The sequence below is a fragment of the Phyllobates terribilis genome, unplaced genomic scaffold (assembly GCF_046119375.1).
Source record: "Phyllobates terribilis strain yellow unplaced genomic scaffold, ASM4611937v1 Scaffold_13__5_contigs__length_258822181, whole genome shotgun sequence".
In the NCBI taxonomy this organism is placed as follows: domain Eukaryota; kingdom Metazoa; phylum Chordata; class Amphibia; order Anura; family Dendrobatidae; genus Phyllobates; species Phyllobates terribilis.
The window spans coordinates 49736802-49749106 of NW_027362773.1; positions in this window are offsets into that span (position 1 = coordinate 49736802).

The window sequence follows — 12305 nt, forward strand, 5'->3', positions numbered from 1 at the left end:
AGGTTGCAAATTAAAAATATTTTTTTTCTGCATCTAGCTCTGAAAAAATATTTGGGCTTCTAGCAATGTGTGGGACTTGGTCTATTAGTCCATCTATACTGACCTCCATCAGGTTGCAAATTAAAAATAATTTTTTTCTGCATCTAGCTCTGAAAAAATATTTGGGCTTCTAGCAGTGTGTGGGACTTGGTCTATTAGTCCATCTATACTGACCTCCATCAGGTTGCAAATTAAAAATAATTTTTATCTGCATCTACAGTACCTCTGAAAAAATATTTGGGCTTCTAGCAGTGTGTGGGACTATTTGTATTAGTCCATCTATACTGACCTCCATCAGGTTGCAAATTCAAAATAATTTTTTTCTGCATCTAACCCAGCCAATAGTTTTGGCCTAATACCACAGTTTGGCCACTCAGCTCTGCTCGGTTACCATCCATTGTTTTTTTGTGCAAACAACTCCAGAGTTGTGAATTAGTTAACCACCAAAATGAGTGGAAAAAGGCCTGCTGCTGGTGGAAAGGGGAATAGGCGTGTTGGGAAGGGGAAAAAAGGTTGTGTCCGTGGGGTAGGTGTTAAAGCAACAGTAACATCTGCAGAAGAAAGACCATCTTCCAGCCAAACTAAAATGTCTACTTCTTTTAGCGGACAATGTGATAAGATCCCTTTCTTACGGCCACGCCAATCGCTACAAATTCCAGATGAGGCACAAAAACAGCAGGTGCTTCAACGGATATCAAGTGCTCCTTTAAGTGGGCTCTCCTCCACATCAACTTCAACATCACAAATACTCCAGTCCTCAAAGGTGTCACCCAAATCGCACTTGCTTCCTCACAGCTCCCAAATCTCCAGCTGCCCGTCTAAGTATGAGGTAGAACAGATGGTTGAGTCTGCAGAGCTGTTTACTCATACTATAGCCTGGGAATCAGAGGTCGACTCCAGCGCTTCTGTGAATCCAGACGAGGAAATGATCTGCACTGATGCCCAGAATCTTTATGAGTCGGATCCAGGACCAGACGCAGAAGGTTCTGACCATAATGTAGACCCTCATTCCCAAACTGTAACTCCTGTTGGTGGAGACAATGAGGAAGACGATGATAAGACTCAAATACCTGATTGGAGCGACAACTTTAGTTTTTTGTCAGGGCAGGAACAGGTTGGCTCTGAGGACAACGGGTGTGATAACGCACAGGGTGATGATGATGAGGTCGGAGATCCCACTTACTGTCAACCCACAGTCAGCCAAGAGATGAGGTCAGCAGAGGAGGTGGAGGAAGATGCTAGTGACGACGAGGTCAGGTTGCGCCTTCCTGGACAGAGACGTACTACTGGAAGCACGTCAACAACTGCATCCTCAAACACAACTCTGCCTCTCACCACAAGTCGTGGTGGCTCTTCAGGTCGCATGGGTGCTAAGCCTTGCCTAGCCTGGGCATTTTTTCAGATCGATAAAGATGACCCAACTCGTGTTATCTGTAACATTTGTCAGCAAAAGCTAAGTAGAGGCCAAAAAATACATAGTTTGAGTACTTCATGCATGAACCGGCACATGGACATGAAACATAAGTTGCAGTGGGAAGCTCAGTGTGCTACAATGCGGCCTAGCCGGCCGGGCCAATCACCGTCTGCCATATCTTGTGCATCCGCGGCCTCTTCATCCTCTGTGACTGGGGGGACAGCAGTCACACCTGTTTTGGGGCGCAGACCTGCCACCTCTTTACCCGCAACAGCCAGCGTGATTGGCAGGTCATCATTTTCTTTGGAGGTGGTAACACCAGCTGGTGTTGAGCGCTGTCCGACATCGATAGCACCACCTTTGGATCAAGGCAACCTAACATGTCCGCCTGCATCTTCCTCACAGACCGGCAGTTTGCCGGGGACACCCTTATCAACCCCGTCTAAGCACAATAGCCAGCCCTCGGTCCCTCAGATGTGGACAAGTAAAAGACCATTTCCTCCTAGCCATGAGAAAGCTAAGAGGTTGAATTTCACCATCTGCAAGCTCTTGGCTACATAAATGCTGCCTTTCCGCCTGGTGGACACAGAGGATTTTCGAGACCTTATGTCCATCGCAGTGCCCCAGTACCAGATGCCCAGTCGGCACTACTTCTCAAAGAAAGGTGTGCCTGCGCTCCACCAGCATGTCGCACACAACATCACCGCTTCTTTGAGAAACTCTGTGTGTGACAGGGTGCATTTCACCACAGACACTTGGACGAGTAGGCATGGACAGGGGCGTTACATGTCGCTGACTGGGCACTGGGTAACTATGGTGACAGCAGGACAAGGGGCTGCTGTCCAAGTCTTGCCGTCCCCACGAGTTGTGCGTCAATCCTCTTTATGTCAAAGTTCCTCCACTGCTTCTGCCTCCTCAACCTCCTCTCGGTCTTCCACCTGCACCCAAAGCCTGTCTGGTCATGCCACAAGCTTTCTAACTGCGCAGAAGGGATCCTGCACACCTCCTTACTATGCTGGCAGTAGGGCTCAACGTCATCAGGCGGTTTTTACATTGAAATGTCTGGGAATTGTGAGTCACACAGCTGAGGAGTTGTGGTCAGCTCTGGAGAACCAATTTCATGAATGGTTGTCTCCACTGGACCTGAAACCAGGGAAGGCCGTGTGCGACAATGCTGCAAACCTGGGTGCGGCCCTTCGCCGAGGCAATGTCACACACGTGCCTTGTATGGCTCACGTGTTGAACCTGATTGTCCAGCAATTTTTAGCCCACTATCCCAGACTAGATGGCCTTCTGCAGAGGGCACGGTCGCTGTGTGCTCACTTCCGCCGTTCGCATCCCGCAGCTCAGCGACTTACATCTCTACAGAAGTCGTTGGGCCTGCCACTTCACCGGCTAAAATGCGATGTGCCTACCCGGTGGAATTCAACTCTGCACATGTTGCAGCGACTGTGGCAGCACCGACAAGCCCTGGTGCAATACGTTCTGACGTATAGCCTGGGCCAACGAGATTCAGAGGTGGGGCAAATCACGCTGGAGGAGTGGTCTCAGATCAGGGACCTATGCACCCTTCTGCACAGTTTTGAAATGGCGACGAAGATGTTTAGTGCTGACGATGCCATTATCAGCATGACTATTCCGGTGATTTACATGCTGGAGCACATGTTAAACAGAATTCGGAGTCAGGTGGTGGCACAAGAGGAGGTGGAGGAAGTAGAGGAGGAGGAGTTGTATGCGGAAGGGCTAACATCTGCAAGGTCCAGACGGTCGGCAGCACCAAGGCAGCAGGCATGTGAGGGTGGGGGAGATGGTTTTACCAGGGCGCATGGTAGCAGCCAAACTAGTGAGGAAGGTGCAGGAGCCCAGGAAGAAGTGGAGGACGAACTGATGGAAGACTCATCAGATGAGGGAGACCTTGATCACATTTCTGTTGTGCGAGGTTGGGGGGAGAGGACAGAGGAAGGAAGCATGATTGTTACCTCACCACCAACACAACAGGGACTTGGTGCTCCTGGATGCACAACACACATGAGTGCCTTCTTGCTGCACTACCTGCAACATGACCCTCGAATTGTGAGAATTAGAAATAATCCTGACTACTGGGTTGCCACACTGTTAGATCAAAAGTAAATTTGCAGAAATTATTCCTGCCATAGAAAGGGATGCACGCATGCAGGAGTATCAGCAGAGACTGTTGCAGAATCTTACATGTGCTTTTCCACAAAATGCCAGTGGTGCACGTAGTGAATCTCACAGTTCCAACTTGCCAACCGTGGGACCGTCAAGTGTTCAGCACTCAAACTGTAACAGAACCACAGTATCTGCTGGTAACATCAATTTTGCGGAATCATTTCACCACTTTTTTAGCCCATCCTTTGCAAGGCCACAGGAGACAAGAAGTCTGACACATAGTCAACGCCTAGAGACGATGGTACAGGAGTATCTCCAAGTAAATATTGAAGCCACGACTGTGTCACTGGACCCTTGCTCTTTTTGGGCTTCCAATCTGGATAAATGGCCGGAGCTAGCCACTTACGCCTTGGAGATCTTGTCATGCCCCGCAGCCAGCGTTCTGTCTGAACATGTGTTCAGCGCTGCTGGTGGTGTGCTGACAGATAAGCGCACGCGGCTCTCCACTGATAATGTAGACAGACTCACGTTCATAAAGATGAACAAATCATGGATCCGAAACGACTTTTCTACCCCTGTGTCATCCTGGGGAGAGTAAAAGCTTGATGATTGGTTAAAATCACCCTACCAACCGTTTTAAGCTTTCAAATTACTAATCATGTTTATCTGTATCTTGACTGGAAAATAATTTGGGCTTTGTAGCAGTGTGCAGCACTGATCCTATTAGGCCATCTATACTAAAGCTTCACCAGATTTAAAATTAAAAATAATTTTTAGCTGCATCTAGCCCGGAAAATAATTTTGGGGCTCCGAGATGCGCAAGGCACATAAGTGCCTTCTTGCTGCACTACCTGCAGCATGACCCTCATATTGTCAGAATTCGAAGTAATCATGACTACTGGGTTGCCACACTCTTAGATCCCCCAAACTTTTCGATCAACCTTTTCATTTTAATAAAGACCAAAAAAATGGTCATTTTTGAAATTATAAGCATTTGCAGGTTGTTAGAAACTGAAATCAAACAGTTTTCAACTCAAAACTTTATTCTAGGTGATGTTACATTTTCACATAGGACCCCTTGTTCGAAAGGAGCTTCTGAACTCTCTCGTCCATTGAATTTGTCAGGTTTTGGATGGTTTCTGCTTCAATTGTTTTGCATGAGGACAGAATATCCTCCCAGAGCTGTTGCTTAGATGTGAACTGCCTCCCGCCATCATAGACACTCCTTTTAATGATGCTCCAAAGGTTCTGAATGGGGTAGAGGTCAGGGGAGCATGGGGGTCACACCATAAGTTTGTCCCCTTTTATGCCCATATCAGCCAGAGATGCAGATGTTTTATGTGCAGCATGAGATGGTGCATTATCATGCAGAAAAATGATCTTGCTGTGAAATACACGGTTCTTCTTCTTGAACCATGGCAGGAAGTGCTGTTTGAGAAAATCCACATACATTATGGAGTTCATCTTTAGCGCCTTCAGGGATCCTAAAGGGGCTGACAATCTCTCTCCCCATGATTCCAGCCCAAAACATTACTCCACCTCCTCCTTGTTGGCGCTGTAGCCGTGTTTGCGTGGGGTGTCCATCAACCAGCCATCCTCCACTCCATCCATCTGGACCATCGAGCGCTGCACGGCACTCATCCGTGAACAAAACAGTTTTGAAATCAGTCTTCATGTAATGTTTGGCCCACTGGAGCCGTTTCTGCTTGTGTGAAGTGGATAGAGGAGGTCGACAGGATGGCGCATGCACAGCTGCAAACCTCTGAAGGACCCTGCATCTTGTTGTTCGGGGGACGTTGGAGGCACAAGCAGCTTCAAAAACTTGTCTGCTGCTATGACAAGGCTTTTTTGCCGCTGCTCTTTCAACCTGACGTAATTGCCTGTAGGAAAGAGTCCTCAATTTGCCCTTATCAGCACGCACACGTGTGTACTGTGAATCAGCTACATACTTCTTGATTGCCAAGACACTTCATCCTGATCATCACACAATGTTGATTGTAGTCATGCCTTGACCTAAACACTCCACAATTTGTTGCTTCTCAGCAGCCGACACATCCTTTTTCTTTCCCATTTTGGCAGAAAATGTAGGCTGCTTAATAATGTGAGAGAGCCTTCTTAAGTAGTCTTGCCTTTCATTGGACACACCTGCCAAACTAATTAGCACAGGTGTCTGCAATTGCTTACAGTGATATAAAGAGCCCTGACACACATCACCATCAATGAGTTTAACTGACAAACAAACAAATTCTTCCCTTATCACTCCTAAACACTTTTTGTATAATAATTTGGAATGCAGTGTACATGTGCTTTTCCACAAAACACCAGTGGTTCACGTAGTGAATCTTACAGTTCTAACTTGCCAACCGTGGTCTGTATGGAGTTGTTCAATAAAGGGCCCAAAATTAAGATAACATAGATGGGAGAGGTCTCTATGAATAGGAATTCCTAAGTATTTGATACCCTGTGAGGGCCAGGCAAAGGGAAAGTTGGACTGGATGGAATCCTATATGGATTTGGGGAGGGAGACATCGAGGGCCTCAGACTTCGCTGCATTGATTTTAAAATTTTACCATGTAACAAAGTGATCTATTTCAGCCATAACAGCATGGATGGATATATGTGATTGAGTGATATATACTAGGACATCATCAGCAAATAGAGAGCACTTGTACTCGGTGCCTCCCACCTCAATCCACCTAATATTGGGGTTATGGCGAATTGATGAGAGCAGGTGCTCCGTCACTAGGATGTATAAGAGAGGGGACAGAGGACATCACTGCCTTGTCCCATTGGTGATTGTGAAAGGTGATGAAAATGTTCTGACGCACCCCCTGGGCCTTGGGACACCCGGAGCCGGACCCTTTTTGGTGGATGCTGGTGGTTGTAGTCTTCGTGGCGGCGACCCAGTTCCGTGGCTCAGGGCGGTCAAACCAGTGGCGGAACTATTTATGTGGTTTTCATGTTTAAATGTCCGACTACGCCACCCGTGGATTGCGGTCAGAGTGAACCGCCGCTACAGGGCAGACCACTGAGGCTGGTGTTGTGTTTGCAGCAGAGCGTAGCATAACTCCCCACGGGAGGAGTATAGCCTCAGGGCAGTGTATGCGGAGGATGGGGGTGATGGTGCAGGGCAGCAGCAGTAACGACACGGAGTCAGTGATGCAGTTCAGGGCCTTTACTCACAGTTCTTATTATCCAGAACAGGTCTGCAGGTAACGGCTGCCCACGTCGTACTGTGCTCACCAGGTGAGGGGCTCAGACAACTCCCAGATAACTTTGGAGCACTTCACAGGACCCCCTTTGTGTGTCCTTTGTCTGGCCTTTCTTACCAACACTTCTGTCCGGCTGCCTCGGGCCTCCTCTTGGTAAACTTGGTGCCAGTTTCCCTGACCCTATGTGGTGCTTTCCTAGCGGGTGTAGCGAGGGGCTGCGCCACATAAAATGTCAGAGCCTCCGGTTTCTAGCTGAGGGTCGTTTACTGCCTCCACTAGTTCGGGGACCGGTCTCCCCCTTTGGCCTGACCCCTCCACGCAGGTGGATTCAGGCGTGCGGTGGCAACTCGCCCGTCCGCACCCCTGGGATCCCTTCATTCCTCGTTCCTGGAGCCTTCTCCGCTCCTCTTCCTTCCTTCTCCCTCTTCCAGGCCTGGGCCTCTGTTACTAGGCCCGCCTCCGGAGCAGAGCTCATGCAGAGCCCCTGCTCCCTGCCACTTCTGCTCAGACTTCTCTGCACTGAACTAAGATGGTGCCCACCTTTTATACTCCCTTCTCAATGCACCCAGGAACTGCTTCCTCCCTGCTCCTGCACTACAGGGTTCCCCTTCCTCAGTGTTCCCTCCCCCCACTCCAGCCAGGGACAGGGACTGTCGTGCCCATCTCAGGGGCATATTGGTCGCCCTGCCCCACGGCAATGTGGTGTAATGCATGCAGGTGTCGGGTCCTGATCCACACTCCATCCTTACCTGAGAGTGAGATATCACACCTCTGGGTGAGGTGCAATACGTCTGTAGCAACCGAGCCCTCAGGGTGCTACAGTTCCATTTATCTTCAGCCTAGGTGACGTATTGCGATACAGGGCCGTGATTTTGGCTATAAAAGGGTCCCCTAGACCCCTACCCCAAGCTTTTTAAGAGAATCATATATGGCGTGCCAGGAGACTCTATGGAATGCTTTCTCAGCATCCAACGAGAGTATCTAATTACAAATTTTTAACTGCATCTAGCCCAGGAAATACTTTGTGCCTAGTAGCAGTGTCTGCTAGTGAGCGGATTATCCCGGCTGTTAAGCAAGCTGCACCACCTGTAGTTTAGACACTTAATTTTTTCAAAGGAAATGCTTCGGGACCATGGGATACTTAGTGAAGAGCATCAGGAGGCACCCCAAGGCATAGGGGCTGGGACTGGCAGTAGGATGCCTTGCGGTGGACAGCCGAGCTCGATCCTTATAAAAGCTTTTTAACTGCAGCAGCTTTAGTGGACGCTACTGGAGCTGGAATTACCGCGGCTGCTGGCATGAGACTTGCCCTCCAATAGATCCTTGTAAATGGATTTAAAGTGTATTCATTCAAATTAGAGAGACAATTTAAATTAAAAAGCTTAGAGCTGCCTCCACCACAGGGGGGCTCGCTCGACCCACCAGCGGACAGGCACCAGTATTGGGAGAGGGGGGCTGGCCGTCAGGGTTCACCGCGGCTCTGGCACAAACCCGGCGACACGGAGGTGGCACGGGCAGGAGCGGACTGGCCGTGTCGGCTTCTCACTTTTTGGATTTTAGAAGGGCATGACATGCCTATATCTGTGTCTCCCCCTCCTTTTACTCCTCCACCTCTTTTATTTTCGCATGACTATATGTACTTGTCACTTTTCCATGTGTTAGTTATGTCTTCTGAGCAGTTTGTCAGCTTTTGGACACCTTTGAAGGTGTTTTCTATGTGTTTCTATGTGTTTTTGTTTGCCTGCCATTGGTTTTAACGGTGTTCGAAGGTGTTCGACGAACAGTTCGACGAACAGTTCGGCGAACACACGGGTGTTCGACGAACCGAACCGAACTCGAACACTACGGGGGTGGCTCAACACTAGTGGTGATCAGGCTGGTAGTTTTGGTGTTTTTGCTGATGCTGGCCTGGCAGATGTTGCAAATGGCCTTTTTGGGGTTATCCAAACAGTTTTTTAAAAATAACCAGAATCGGGAAGACCTAACAGTTGTACTAGCAACTTCCGTCGTGTTGGTGTTCAGGGAACAGTTGCCCGCCTGGTGTCTGTGGCCACCACACTGTTTGTTCCTGCCTGTTGTGGTGCTACGCCTCCCTCCCCTTGTGTGCTGCCGTCCTCGCTCTGCATGTCCCCTTGCCAGGTTTGGTCAGTGAATTCATCATCCACCGCTTCGTCTTCCACTTCCGCACCTTGGTCCTCATTCTGACTTTTTGTCCATTGTGTATCATCATCCACCTCTTCAGACTGTAATTGCACTTTCCCACTGTCACCTTCAGGTGACCATGCCTGCTCAAATTGCTACATGCGATCTTCTGTTGCCCTGCTTGAAGCTGGCCAGTCAAGAGGCCAGAATCTATCAATGGAAAAGTGAACAGCTCTTGGGGTAACCCTGGACTCTAATCTCTCCTTCAAAACACATATCCAATCCCTTTCCACTTCCGAGCGGAACGAGAGGCTAGAATCTATAAATCGAAAGATGAACTAAACAGCTCTTCGGAGTGTCCAAGTGTGGGATCAGTTGTCTCAGGGCACTCGGAATGGTAGGAGGAAGGAGGATCAGGGTGAGAAAGATGCCGACTCCAAGTAAAAAAAATATCCCGGATCCGCACATTCCTCAACCACGAATCTAAAAAAAACGCTAGTGCACGCCCTCATCATCTCCCGTTTCGACGACTGCAACCTCCTGCTCTGTGGCCACCCATCTAACACTCTCAAATTCCTCCAATCTATCCTAAACTCTGTTGCCCGACTAATCCACCTGTCCCCTTGCTATTTCCTGGCCTCTCCTCTCTGTCAATCCCTTCAGTGGCTCCCCATTGTCCAGAGACTCCAGTTCAAAGCCCTAACCTTGGCATGCAAAGCCATCCACAACCTGTCTCCTCCATACATCTGTGACCTAGTCTCCCGGTACTTACCTGCACCCAAACTCCGATCCTCACAAGATCTCCTTCTCTACTCCGCTCTTATCTCCTCTCCCCACAATCAAATACAAGATTTCTCCTGTGCATTCCCCCTTCTCTAGAACTCTCTACCCCAACATTTCTGACTCTCACCTTCTGTTGAAACTTTCAAAAGTTACCAGACGACACACCTCTTCCAAAAAGCGTACATCTTGCAGTAACCCTCGCTTACCCATACACCAGCTCTATTCTCACCTACTGTATCCTCAAACATCCCTTGTAGACTGTGAGCCCTTGAGGGTAGGGTCCTCTCCTCCATGGAATAAATGAAGCTAAATTTATAATAATAATGTAGTCCAGACTCACGACTACTGAGACTGGACCGTGTGGAAGACAGGGACGTGGTGGTAGCAAATTGACTGGAAGCATTATTATCTGCTATCCAACCAACAACCTTTTCATACTGCTCTGGCTTCGATCGCGGTGTCCCCTAGAAATTGGGACAGGTAGGTAGTTTGACATGATGAGGGTGTTTGTTGTGCTCCCTCAGCAGGCACAGTTTCATCTTGACCACGGCCTCTGCCTCTGCATGCACCATCACCATTATGTTTACTTCCCCATCCCTTGCCACATACCTTGCCCATTTTAAATGGAGTTTAATATATGTCACGTTGCCAAAAATGTTTGTTTTATTACCGCAGTAATATAGGATCACGTTTGATGACTACAGTTTTTGGCAGTGACCTGGGAGTCAAAGATGCTTCCAGGGGTCTCCCACATGCTGTTCCCATGTATTTTCAGCACTGTATGGTAGTGTCTGTTTGTCTGATCACATCTCACACACCACATGGGCAGATAAGTTAGTAAAATGTTAAAATGACATTTACCGGTGAATGTATTTTTCACCTTTGAAAGCAATGCAAAAGTGCAAAAACACATCAAAAACGCTACGTGTGAACATAGCCCAAGGTCTGCAGGACCATTTTTGTATTTGGTTATTTATTTTACCTTATGTACAGGTCATTACCCAGGAAAGGATGTTCCTTAACATTTTTCCCTGGAAAATACATTTTGATTTAGTTTTTGTATGTTTTATTGTGAGCCTGTAAAAGTGGCGTAATACTCTGACAACATTGTTCACAGCAGTGACCTGGGAGTCAGAGATGCTTCCAGGGGTCTTTCCCATGCTGTTCCCATGTAATTTCAGCACTGTTCACATCGATTTCGGCAATTTCTAGGCCCCTGCGAAGGCGCCAGAAAAATGCTCTAGTTTCCCATAGACTTACATTGGGCTCGTTGCTTGGGTCGAGCTCTCAAGCATTCTAATTTGCTCAAATTGAGCAACGCGTACCCAAGCATTTTAGTGCTCGCTCACCACTAGATATTATCTGAAACATTTATGACATAAACACAGATCTCAGGGACATATTCAAAACCTATGTATCGTCGGCGTTTCAGCCTTCTGCCAGGCAGAGACGCAGATCCCCTCACCGCCATGGTCCCGGTCCGGCATCCTCCGGCTCCCCTCCTGCGTTCGCCCGGGGTACGTGCACAGCGCGCAGTTCCCCGGGCACTGTATTTAGGGTGCGCGCGCACTCCCTCCCTCTTAAAGGAGCCGCGCGTGCCTTCCTAAAGAGTCCCCGGCCAATGGCCGGAGGACTGCTCTTATATAAGGCACCTCCTCCAAAATGGAGGTGCCTATGCAAGATTGTTGTTTGTGTGGTAACACTCTCCTTAGTCCTCAGGTTCCAGTGCCGTCAGCCTGTCTATCAGCTGTGCCCGCCTGCCTGCCTTTTGCCCGTGCCCACCTGCTTGTCTACACACATCACCTGCCTGTCTATCAGCCGTGCTCATCTGCTGTGCCTGTCGGCCTCGGCCATCAGTCCCGTGGGAGTCGCCTGCTCTCACACAAGGTCAGTCCCAGAGTGGCACCTGGATCACCTTCCCGGTCCCCCCTTGGTTCACGGAGTCGACTAAGCCACCATGTGGCCAGGGTCAGTCCGGGTAGGCACTTTGTTACGCCCCTCTGGTCCCTCCTTGTATCACAGCACAGAAGTTCCATCCCCGGTTCCGTAACAGCTTGCACATGCCATGGAATCTGGTGGCTCACCGGCTCCTTCGCTCTCAGACCTGTACCAAGAGGTCTCTCGCCAGAGATCCCAACAGGATACTATCGTGTCCTATCTGCGGACAGTCAACTCCCTACTGGACGTGCTTGTCCACCCCGTGTTTGTCCGCCTCTAACCAACCAGCCAACACTGTTCAGCCAGAGACAGCGTAGGGGCAATTTAACTCATTAACATATTGCCTGTTGGCAAATAGAACCCCCAACTAAAGCTCTATAAAACTTACCTTTTAATAATTAAATCCTTGTTATAGTAGTAATTTATATTAAAATTCCAATATAGGCGCAGGTAGTGAGGACTATCAGGATTATTCAATTGGCATAACTGTGTATCCAATAGCCATCCTATCTATTTCCATTATCATATGCTTGTGGCCGCGGACCACTTATTGCACTATTCCCTACCTGTCCTCTTGTAAACTAAAATTATAGCCTCCCCGACATGTTTCGCCTAACCGGCGTCATTTAGCCTCTATCCCCTGATGA